At 30.4% G+C, this 12,776-nt stretch overlaps 1 protein-coding gene across 2 annotated transcripts in view; it reads right to left on the bottom strand.

Annotated features, from left to right (window-relative positions):
* LOC116766665 (sorbin and SH3 domain-containing protein 1) overlaps positions 1–9,792 on the bottom strand; it is a 93,170-nt gene extending 83,378 nt beyond the window's left edge. For both annotated transcript variants that reach the window (XM_061521458.1, XM_061521459.1), the window contains exon 1: positions 9,631–9,792. The gene's annotated coding sequence lies outside the window, so the exon portion shown is untranslated. The remainder of the gene's footprint in view (positions 1–9,630) is intronic.
* Positions 9,793–12,776: the final 2,984 nt, after the last annotated feature.

Here is a 12,776-nt window from a genome sequence, read left to right as displayed (position 1 = left end):
TTTTTTTAGTCTTGGAATACTTTTTTTAATCTAGCGAAGTAGAATTCTTCATTTCTGGTACATCCGATAGACAGCTAAAAGTGAATACTACCCTCACGTACATTAAAAATTAAACATAGCTGTTTAAAATCACAACCAAATAAGTTTTAACCGACCGTTTGTTTCAACGGATTATTTTAGAAGACGAAAAGATTTTAAAAGAAATTTTATAAACAGATGGGCTGGTGCGATATGAGAAAAAAATGTGATGAAACATGTTAAGGTTAAATAAAAGTTTTTATATTAAAATTAAAAAAAACAGACAAAGTCACAGGTATCAGCTAGTCTTAATACTAATAAATAATAACACCTTTAGCAATATGACAAAAATTCTATTAGATACATCCAACGTTCTCTGAAGACAATTGGAGCAGAAAAGCTGACCAAATTCAATTGTTTTCTAAAATATCCCATCAGGACATTTCAGCCCGGAACGTCTTATGTATGTTATATTTATTATTAGTACGTATATAAATTTATATGCGGCCATTAAGATAATAGTAAATATGTGTTTAAAATATACGATGAATGTTGATTTTCTCCAAAGGCCATTACGATTTACATAACATTACACTAATGCGATAAACGTATCTTTTAGAATTTTAAAAATAGCCCTTTTTTAACACTGTTTTGTTCATTTAAATTTTTTTTTTATTTATGTTTAGATATATCCTATCAGTTAATTGCGTCTTGACCCGTACTTATTATTATTTATCCCAGAACATTTCCTTTAAATCTATTCAAAAACACCACAAACAAGCTGTAAAATTTGTAACAAAACATTATTGCTATAAATGCAGTCCTTCTTTGGAACTCATATGAATCCTCTCTCACAAATAAAATAACGCATATTCTCAATATGAAAGCTTTTGTGTAAGGTTTCTCCCATTTCATAGTAAATTGTACGATGGAAATTATTGAAGCCATATATTTAATCGAACATTTTCTTAGAAAGTTTCCGATCGATTTCTTTTTAATAATGAATGCTCTTGGATAGATCTTAATTTATCTTTTCATACTCATATTTGAATTGTACAAGTCAATATTGCAAAAGTATTTATGAATAAAATCTGCACATGCATGTAAGGTTGGATGGAAAAGGGCGAATTGAAAAAGATAAAGAATTTTAAAAAAGAATTTGAAAGGTTGATTGGAAAAGTCCTTATTCCAATCAAGCTTTGTATGGACATATGTTGAATGCTATACAGATTTTTCCGGTCCATTCCTATGGTCCTACAAGCCTAAGGAAATATAGTATATTAACATATAACTATAAAAAATACGAAATACAACCTTGATATACTATACTATAGTTATTAAGACTGCAATATCTCAATATGTAACCTCAAATTTATCCAATAAGTTACGCTGTAATTCTTCCTTTTCTTTGTTTTTCACAATCTTTAATCAAAAAAAAGTTTCCGCAAACAAAACTAGTATGTCCGAAGTACCTAAATTAAAAAATATATATATAAAATTTAGATAAATTATTTTGAGATTCCAGTCCTTCATTCTGTGTCTTAAACTTCATCATAAAAACCTACACCAACGTTAGAAAGTTCGATAATAAACAATACATTGTGTGAAACAAGGTCGAACATACTGAAATATTACATGTTATGATCTAGAGCAAACTGAAGGTTATTTTAAAATACTCAGACACATACTATATACATACATATATATATAATGTATTTAAAATAATGTTATTGTTATGGATTACAATAATAATTGCGAGCATACTTTTAGTCACAATTGTAATTGAGAACCTAAAAATACAATAAAACTCAAAACCGATCGAAACGAATGTTATGAAAGAATAAATTTATTACAACACACTAAAGCTCCAACACCTTTACAAAATGCTCTCATTACAGCGACATGAGCTCGCTAAACGACCGATTAAACTTCATAAGTGGTAGAAATGATACGTAAAACAGAAAAGGACCGCAGCGTTATTTAAATATGCATAAAAGACAAAATAAAATGTATTTCCCAAAACAGCTGGGGCTGAATGGGGATTGGAGCAATCATCCTGTCGCCTTTTATCTCTTATTTTACGTATGACAATAAATGCTATTCCTGTTTTTACGGTACTTTAAAAATATAAATGAAAATTGACAATACGAGCTCCAAAGATAATAATATTACGAAATATGTGAGTAAGTAAGCACAATCAATATGGCGGAAACTTAAGTGACGTGAATTCAACCGTCGTTCCAACAAACGACAAAGTCGATCAGATAACAGCTAAGAATAGAAGTAAGATGGACAGGAGGAAATTTATTAGCTTTTAGAAGACCATTATAAAATATATTAGCTATTACCATAACGTCCAAAATATCTGTCGCATTTATAAACAAATCACATGTCATTTCATAAATTCAGCGTAAATCTTGAAATTACGAGAAACCCGTCCAGTTATTGACGGCCAAACAATATTAGATCCGACCTGCGTCAAACAGTGACGGCAGCTAGACGTTTCTACTTCTGGCTTTTATTACAATCTGACTCAGTACACGATAATTGAACGTTAAATATAACCGAGATACTAAAAGAACATTTCCTTTGACCCGACCATTTTTTTCAGTTGCTATTGAGTTATCTATGTGAGTAAGCGACAAGCGAATACAGTTACGAAGTATGGACGAATATGTGCTTTTATTTGAACCTATTCCCTTAAACCTTTTGTCAATGAGGCGTGGGATATGGTAAAATGTACCATTAAGTCAAGTTACGATGGGATCTCAAGGAACATTATAAAGCGTGACTTCTAATCCTTACTATACGGTGTACCTTTAATGGTGTAATAAAGTTATTTAATTAAGTTGACATCAGAGGATACAACTCTAGTAACTATTTAGTCCCGCTAAGCCAGGCTTAATTTATTAGGGATTAACGCGGCGTAGCGTTGGAGTTTCGTTACTACCTACTGACCTAATCGTCATGAAAAATTTATAATGCTTAAAGCAGTTATTTATTACGGATATATTTGTATGTACACCTTCAGTTATAATTGTAGATAACTTTTATGAAAGGCTTTATAATAACGTAAACGGACGCTTTAAAGTGTCATCAAAGTGCTCTCCTGGTATAAACGCATGCTTTAATGATTGACTCTTTCAAGATTTCTAAACAGGATCGACCTTTCTATATAATAGTAAATAATTGTTTCGAAATTGATACATCTTCTTGAATAAAATGTCATTGTTATTACAACAATAAGAGTTGCAGAAAAGCTTTTAATGTGAAAAAGATAAGATTCCTTCCTTGTGAACAATAATGAATAAGTCAAAGTTATTACAAATTAAATTTCAATTTAGGAACATCCAGGAATAATAAAATGAATTCTGTAAATCCCATTTCAATTATTAATATAATATATTAGTGAGATTATAATTGTTATTAAACTACGCTGAACAAACTAAACTCAGCTCATTGAATGTAAAATTCATCGCTTATACAAAAACACAAAGCTTGTGTATTCAAAATGGAACATAATTTCCTTGTCGGTTTAAAACCAAGCGATAACTCGTCCGAACAGACTGCCGACTGTGATTCCACAATTCAAAGTATTCCGATGGAACGCGTATGGAACTATGAATTGGGTCAGTCAGATGGTATTAGACAAAAGTAGTGGGTACGGGAATATAACGAGACGTGTACATTATATTTATAATCTATGGCTCAGTTGGATGCCGGCTATTGCTCAATAAACCAAGGAAAAGAATATTACTGTTTTATAATACGAAAAAGTATAATTAATACTTTCGATAAGATAATGTTTTTAATTTCATTAAAAAAATTATATAATAGATCTCTATTGTATGAAGTTAAAATTTGCAAAAAAAAAAAAACAATCAATAATGTCACAAAGTTTTTAACAAACTTAGACTTTTTACGGTTCATCTGTACAAAGAGCTTTGTACAAACTCAGCTATAGAAAAAAGTTTATCAGCATAAGTTCTAAGACGAACTTATTTTGTGGGTATAGCTCTTGAATATTCTGAATAGAAAAACGTGTACTCATAAAGTTTCACCTTCAACACCGTCCAGATCATTTAACACAATATTTATATTTAATCTATTTAAAATCAAACAAAAAGTATTCTGTTTTTAGTAAAGTGAATGATTTTTTTTTACCAGAATATATGAATTTAAAGGGACAATCGCCATGAACGTAACCTTTCCCGATAAAAGGTTACACATTTGTTCAGTTTCAACAGCACTTTGCTTCATTCAGAACCGTTAATCCGTATATACCAGATACTGGGAGGATATTCCATTTATCCAGACAGGCCATTTGCCTTGCCCGATGTGAATACCAACAGTGATCAGCTACGGATCACTCGCTCGTTGAAATGTTCATTCGTGAAAGAATTCATTTGGATCGAGCGTTTCCTCTCACAAACTGGTATGTGCTTTGGTAAAGCACTTCAATATTACTGACATATAAGTTACAATCTTAATTAATCTGCAGTTATGAATAGTAGCAGAAATTAATGTAATAACATTTTTATTTTTATATAAAAACTAACACCTGATTAAAAAAACTGTCTTACTCTAAACTCATATAAATGTTAACAGGATATAAATATTTTAAATTATTGAGGACTTGTTAGAACTTACATCGATACTATATGAATGAGAACATTGTATTATTTTAGCAATGATTTCGTTGTTCTCACACAAAGAACACATATATCGTACTCCATTAAATATTATCGTCGTGTCTAAACAAAAGCTCTTTTGAAACGTGCAGTTAAGAGTTCTTTAGGGCTCTACACTAAATTGTGGCATCTGCTCGCAATTATGATTGTAATTGCCGGCAATATAGAACAGGCTTGCACGTGGTTTAATTGCTATGGCTCTATGGTGTGTACGATGTACATACATGTGTGTTTCAATATAACACAACCGAAAATTTTAAGTAAAACACACGATCAAGTAGCAATTTAGTGCTTGCTACAAATTTAGTAGGAGCGCTCCCAACGGCCCTAAAAGCATCTAAACTAATATAATTTCTCAATTAATATAAAACGTATCGATCGAAGTGTGAAGGGCGTGTTGCATATGGTGCATAGGGTGTGGGAACAACAGCTGACAACACTTAATGGAACCACTGTCATACAATAAATAGAGAAGAAAATTTAAGACTGTTAAACAACTTATTACCCCTAATATTTCTATAAATAGTTCAGTTACAATACTTTTATTTACTATTACATTCATTCTATTTCTGTCAGGACAGATACTAACTATACCTAAAACTTTTATTATTTATAAAATTTTTAAAGAACTTTCATATTGTTGTTTAATAAATAAAAAATATCCATGGACTTCACGAATCCAGTTTAAGCGTGCATGAGAAGGGTCAAAGATAAGACGGCTCAGTCACCAACGTCTTTGCCAGTTCGTATCTATTTCACCGGACCCTACTTATCGCTGCTTCCTAAATTTCAATTTGAAATGACTATTTGAATCCCCAAATTCATAGGTTAAAATATGAAGGGATTCTGCCATGGCAATCTCTGTGTTCTATAAAGTTCCTCCGCCTATTATTACTTCTGCTTAAAATTATTTTGATACAAGATACTTTCTCATTAGCTAGAAATGATATTTTTTTTTATTTATTTTATATGTATAGATAAACCTAAGGATGTAAAAATGCTGTGTAAATTAATATTTTATTTCGGTACAATTTTCACTCATGATAATTCATAAGTTCCAATAAAATCTGTTCCACAGATGCCAATGTTTATGAAGCCATATAAAACGTTCACAATAAAAAAAAATATTTTAAAAACTCCAGCGATTCCATTGCTACATGCCTACATATGATTCAGATCTGATTAATGGGAAGCAATCCAATGGAAAACTATCATGTCTTCAAATAAACAAATCTATTATAAAGAACGAATGAATACTTCTAGCTATAAAATTAAATAATAGAGCTTCCGAAACTTCGATATCTTAGAGGCAAAACTAGATTTATAATGTTTACATACGAATTTAGATATGGAAATATAAATCATCTTGCAACTCCGTCTTAATATGTCGTTACAATTTTATTATATTTTAATGACCTTTCCTATTTATAGAAGCCATTACGTTAGCTAAAACAGAAATGCGAACTTCTAGTATATATAAATTAAATTACGTCCGCCACAGACTCAACAGATACGGTGTTCAGCCTTAACCTATTTTAAAGTATGTTTATGTTTCGCGAAAATTGAGATCTCTTTTAAATTTTTGCTCCATTGCGGATGCTGGGTAAACTTAGAGAGTACATACGAGTATTAACAGCGCTGATATAAAACATGAAGCAGGATCATCCGGTACTGAATATAACCATCCACAAATTTTGATTTAAACTCTACTTTTATTATCAGCGCGAAGTTTGTATTGATGTTTGTTTGTTACTCACGCAAACAATAACGACTTAACAGATTTTAATGAAACTTTAGGTTAATATAACTCACACATTAAAATAACACATAGGCTGTACTTTATCCCTAAATTCAATGTGGGTCCCACGGAACAAACTCATAATTGTTGTACTGTGTATATAGTCACGTAATATTGACGATAGATGTCGCTGCCTTTGGTTGATACATTTTCTTGAGCGCACATTGGTTCATTTTATTTTACATTCAATAATTCACAAGAATTTATGTAGATATTTAAAGTGTTATAGGTGCGATTTGTTTCGAATTGACATGATTTCAGACAAATGAAACCCTCAACACACATAACCTTATGAATTTTAATTCGATTTATCAAAGATCCCTTCATTATATTCTTACTTGGAGACAGTGAGACTACTGCAGTACTATTAGGTTCGATTTAAAAAATAATGTTGAAAATTAGACTAAAATTTAAGGAGTAATAAACGTAATAAACGTTTTGTCGACAACACAATTGCCTCTTTTTTTAAGGTTGATTAAAAAGTAGCCCGAATTGCTTCTTATGAGATTGCCTACCTTGGAGTGAAAGTCCAATCAAAGGGAAAAGACACAATTAACTGAGACATATAGGCAAAAAAAAATCGATATTGATATTGTTTTATGTAAGTATGGTAGATGTTTTGATATGAATTCCGAAATAACAAACAGACACTGCAATTATTTTATTTATTTTTATAATTAGGTTAACATATAAAATAAGCGAAGCAGTTAGACAGTATTATCAATTATGGCAGATAAAAAGATATGTTCTACGAGAGAAATAAATAATTCCTGTCATTTTAATTGAGTGCTTTTCATATGGAAGACGAAACACTCACTATTATGTGATTAATTAAACATTGTTTTCATCTTGTTTCATAACAAAATGCTTTAGAGTATTTATTGTTTTAAGTTTTTAAATATTTATTCTGGTCACGGACGACTTGAAATTCCCCCCGGGTTAATAAATTTGGTTCCGACGAAAAAAAAAACTTTTAAGGTTCGCCCACGGTTGGAAACTTTCTAATTTTCTATATAGATAATCAAATATAAATAATATACATATGTACTCCTGCCCTTATTTTTAGTGACATTATTATTGTTATAATACGCGTACCTTAAAATCATGAACATTTATTTATACATGCATATGTAATGTTTAATCATCGTCCGTGATGTTTTCAATAGATAATTTAATTAATGTAGAAATTTCAAGTCCACATTCTATATTAATTGGCCTAGTTGAAGTATAACTTGCACTCGGTTAAAGTACCGGGGCCACAATTTAAGTCCAAAGCGACGAGCGAAAGAACAAGAGTATAACAAGCACGTACTTACGTTTAATTAAAAATAATTGTTGTAAAACTTAGACACTCACAGAATAGCTTTAAAAGCACAGTCTGTTTTGAGAACTGTTCCATTTTCATAAAAAAAAATATATATATAGAAATATGTTATTTATTTATGTATAAAATAGTATAAGGTTTTAAAAAATATATACTTAATTTTTTTTTAATTTCATTCAAGTGAGCCTGTCGATTACCTTTCTTTGAAAATCTAGAAAATGTTTAAACAGAGTGTATGTTAAAATGTCGCAAAAAAATTAAATAGGAGTTAAGCATATATTTATTTCACGAACATTCTTCGACTTCTGAACATTCTGAACATTCAATGTGCTCACGAACATTCTGATCTATTCTCACATTGACATGAAAACCGCGTTTTGTTTCTCCGAGATCAGGTCTAAAGAATTTAATGTGGGATACAGAAACAATACGTAGATTATAAAAATATATGAGTGTTAATTTGATATTAAATAATCAAATAATTTTCCATAAATAACCTATGATATACTCAAATTTCCTTCTTAGAAGGAAAAATTACATTAATGCCATACCAAATATGACACACGCTGTATCGATGTGGTTTACGGAGATGATTAGATCTCATGAAATATAATTGATGATAGTTAAAAGTTCCAATTAACAAGTAAGGCGTGAACGAGCATCAGAGACAGGGAAGCATGAGTCAGGGAACGTCATATATTGTTAGGTCAAATCATATCTAGAATCATATGCCTCTCATGTTGATAACCTTTGATACGTACTCTACTTAAGATATTTTTTGGTATTTATTTATTTTATTTCACGACAAAAATCATAAATTACTAATCGTGGTTGGGTTAAAATTAAATTCGTAATAACAAAATCCGTTGTAAATAAAATATCATTATGTCAAATGTACCTATGTTATAAATAAGTTTTTATTTTTAAGAAATCTTCCTAAAAGGCTTTGTCAAACGGGACATAAATTGTAGAAGAATTTTAATATCTTCATAAGACTTAACCCTCGTTAATAATGGAATAAAGTTCATGGATTTTAAGTACTTATGACATAATTATAAAATCCCGCCAATGGTGAGGGATTCGCGAGTCCCGATTACGGGACATCCATTAAGAATTAAAACAGATTTCGAGATTTTCGCCATGAAAGTGTACCTACTAAAAGTCTACCTACAATTAAGTCGCGAAAAATTATGTTGTTCATATAAAATTTTATTTATGTTATTCACAGACAACATTAAATAAATGTGATCAATAAAAAAAATCATAAAATAAATAAAGAAGAGCATTTTTTTATCTAAGTTACAAACTTTTTTTTTTCAAAAGAGTATACAAAATACTCATACAAACGCGTGTTACATTCCGTTACAACTTAGATGAAAATTTAGGATTAAAATTTTAAATATTTTCCTTATAAGCGTAAGACGTTACATTAATATTTTTTTAATAAAATAAATAAAATTCATTGTATACGAAGACAATTATATATTTTAGAAATAATTCGCCTGTAATGAAATTTTCTACTACATTTAAATATATATTTTTTTATTAATCGACCAATCTAAATATTTGTCAATAAAATATAATCTACAATTAGACATAATAAATAAAACATGTAAGAGAAATATAAAATAAGTAACATTTTAATACTCAAAGACGTAGAAATAATAAGTTAGAACGATTATATTATTAAATAATTTTGATACCAGAAACATTCAGCTAGATAACAGACACAATATGAGCATAAACAATTCGAAAAGGTGTTGAGAGTTTCTATTATGATATATAAATTAAACACCCACCTTTAAGAACTAGGAACCCTCCAAAACGAACTGCAGTATTTATCTCTGTGGTTAACACAACACCATTCACAATTTTTCAGTTAAACATTGCGTATTCCAGCCGGGAAGAGAAACTAGCTGTTCAATTCATGCCTTCACAAACACTACTCTGTATTACGAGACTCGCAACGCCGGCACAATCTGTCTCATAATACATAAACAAACCGACTAGCATCCTGAAGCTAGCTCCGAATGAAGTAGCGACGGATTGCAGCATCAAAACACTTTTAAACATTTATATTATGAGGGCTATAAAGTAATATGTTGCATTGAATGGGCATTGAACTTGTAAATAGAGTTATGATCATAAAAGAAAATTTAGAAACGTATTATAAAGAGGCGATCTAGATAAACGCTATGTAACACAAGTCAGCTTCCGCGCATGCGTATGGATACGGTAGGGGAGAGGTCTTAGTACCATTTTGTGCATTGTAACCTTGCAACAAGGTCCATTTAAAATTGCATTATGTATCTTAACTAGTTTACAAGGACCATATTACAATTTTCTATTCTATAACAATATAAAAGGGTCGAATGTTGGGTGTATGTTTGTAATTAAACATTGCAGGCGGATAGCTCACGTGATTAGGGATTTGGAGATGGCAATAGTAGGGAATGTTATTTCATTTGAAATTATTAACAGACTAATCAGACTATGGGCTCAACACGTCTCAACATAAAAAATACAACAACATTTAATTTATATATAAAACTACTTTATAAAGGATAAATTTGTTGGTCTTCAAGGATTTCTTAAGTTTCACTAAATTAAAATCTAAAAATATATATTGCAACATTTTATTTGTTTTTCAAATCAATAAGAAAATTCTCAAAATTTCGTTCTCTCTAAAGTCTAACAAAAAAAAGTATCAACACCTGTCAATAAAGTGTCGGAAATATTGTATTTATATTTTTTATACCGAAAGAGAGTCAAATTGTGTGTTAGATGAGAGTTCAGGCTTAGAAACTAGTTCACTTAGAATACATAAGTACAAAAGTGTTGAACCTCTTCTTATTTATAAGAGACAGAATTTATCTTTCTGTAGTGTTAACAACACCACCTAACCATCAAGAAACTTCCTCAGCTTCTGGAGTCAGTATACACTGCTCTGTGCCCATATATACAATATAATTTTATTGCAGACGTAAGAAAGAATAGGACTGAAATCGATACCTATTTTAATTTGGTTAATATCCAAATTCTGATAATCGAAGAATTTCAATGCCAAGAGCACACGTAATATCTTAAAGTAAGGAATGGATTGGACGTAAATTTTTATTATTTCTAATAAATACGGAACAGTGTAATGTAACACAAATTATAAAATATTTTGTTATACCTACTTAAAAAAACAATTACACAACAATATCAAACACGACCAAAAATCTATTGAGAGGTCTATATATATATTGTCGTTTTTTACTCTTAAGTATTTTTTACCGTCATTCATTTTTTTTACTTGTGACTTTAATTTTGGACTTATTATCTAGCACAATAAAAAAAATATAAGAATATGAGGTAAAAATTGAGTTAAAATTGAGTAGTCATACATCAAAAATCCTTTATAACATTTCGGAAAAAGTAAATAAAAATAGCTAAGAACCACTTAAGAAGGCCAACGATTAAAAAACCGGCACCAAAATCGATACATCCGTTTACAATTATTGGTTTTCCAGACCAACAAACAGGCTCATGCGTAAACACGTACACGTACTCACGCGAACACACGCACACATACAAACACAGGGTTAAAAATCATCAACAATTGTAATACATATTACAATATTAACCTGAGATTCAAAATCATTATTCTTTTATGATATTAAACCGAAGTTCAGTTTTAAGATGTTATTGCAGGTGTGCCCAAAAAATGTCGCGAATTGTGAGTTTTATTATTATATTTGTAAACATCTACTTTTTCCCCTTGAAAATATCTCTGCTTCTCCTTCAATTTCAATTCAGGGTACAAAAGCAATTAAACAAAATTAAAATTCTATAAATCTTTCATTCTGTTACATGGCTTACCTTAAATTGGAAGTATTATTACTTATTGACTGTACTATTTTGTGGCAGGAACTCATAATGCACCAAGATTGTACAATTGAAAATAACTGTAAGCAAAATCTTCACATACCTATCTATGACTTTTTGGCGATCTTTATATGGGTTTTGATTTAGGTGTCAAACAGTTGGGTTTTGGTGTTCCTTTTTTAACTAAATCGGTGATTTACTAGCACTGATCTGCTGGAATACATTTGGACATTTGAGGACACAGGGACGCATTTCCTTATCCAAGTTAATTCTATGATGTTTTTGGACAAAATTAAGTTATTTTGAAACCCTCGAACCGTCTCATACCCAAAGTACAGATCGAATGCCAAGGCTCAGCCGACATGTTTAGGTCCACAGCAAAATCTCTGACAAAAATGTGATGATTTCCCAAAAACTATTTTCTCTTCATCAACAGTTTGCCGTTTGGTTGGTTGCTGCTGTAACAATGCGCAGACTCACTTCGTCGTTGCGTCTTTTTGGCCCTCTGTGAACCTTTTTTACGACTGCTTAATAATGCCACGACGCGATATACTTTTCCTGTATCCCATAGTCAACATTTTTAATGCGACAGCGATATTAATTTTGTTTTTCGAGTGTTTTTTTTGTAAATACTTTGAATAACATTTTAGAATAGGCAAAAATCAAGTAGGTACAACAGGTATCTAAAATTATGAGATTTTTAAATATGGTGTTTTAAGTTTAATTCCTACTGTCATTAAAATCAAAAACGGAAATTCCTAATTTGCGAACCTTTTTAAAAAAACAATGTATAAACTATTATCAGTGACTTTTTTATTATCTGTATTTCAAATTTATATACTATTTCTCGTTAATTTTAAGTGAAATTATTTTGTCTTTCTTTTTATGCAATATTTTCATATACCTATAAATATATTAAAACTTGTGTGTTGGTGATCCAAGTGTGTGATTTGTTACATATTTATAATATTTAATACGAATATAAATTAAGGGGACGGCGGTGCTCGCTGATTTGACCGCACTTCTCTCACAGAATCGTCTATTATAATGCATATTAGTTCGGTAAGGTATACTT

Source organism: Danaus plexippus, chromosome 10 (genome assembly GCF_018135715.1).
Source record: "Danaus plexippus chromosome 10, MEX_DaPlex, whole genome shotgun sequence".
NCBI classification, from domain to species: Eukaryota; Metazoa; Arthropoda; class Insecta; order Lepidoptera; family Nymphalidae; genus Danaus; species Danaus plexippus.
The sequence above is the reverse complement of the archived record's forward strand: the minus strand, read 5'-3'. Positions and strand labels throughout refer to the sequence as shown.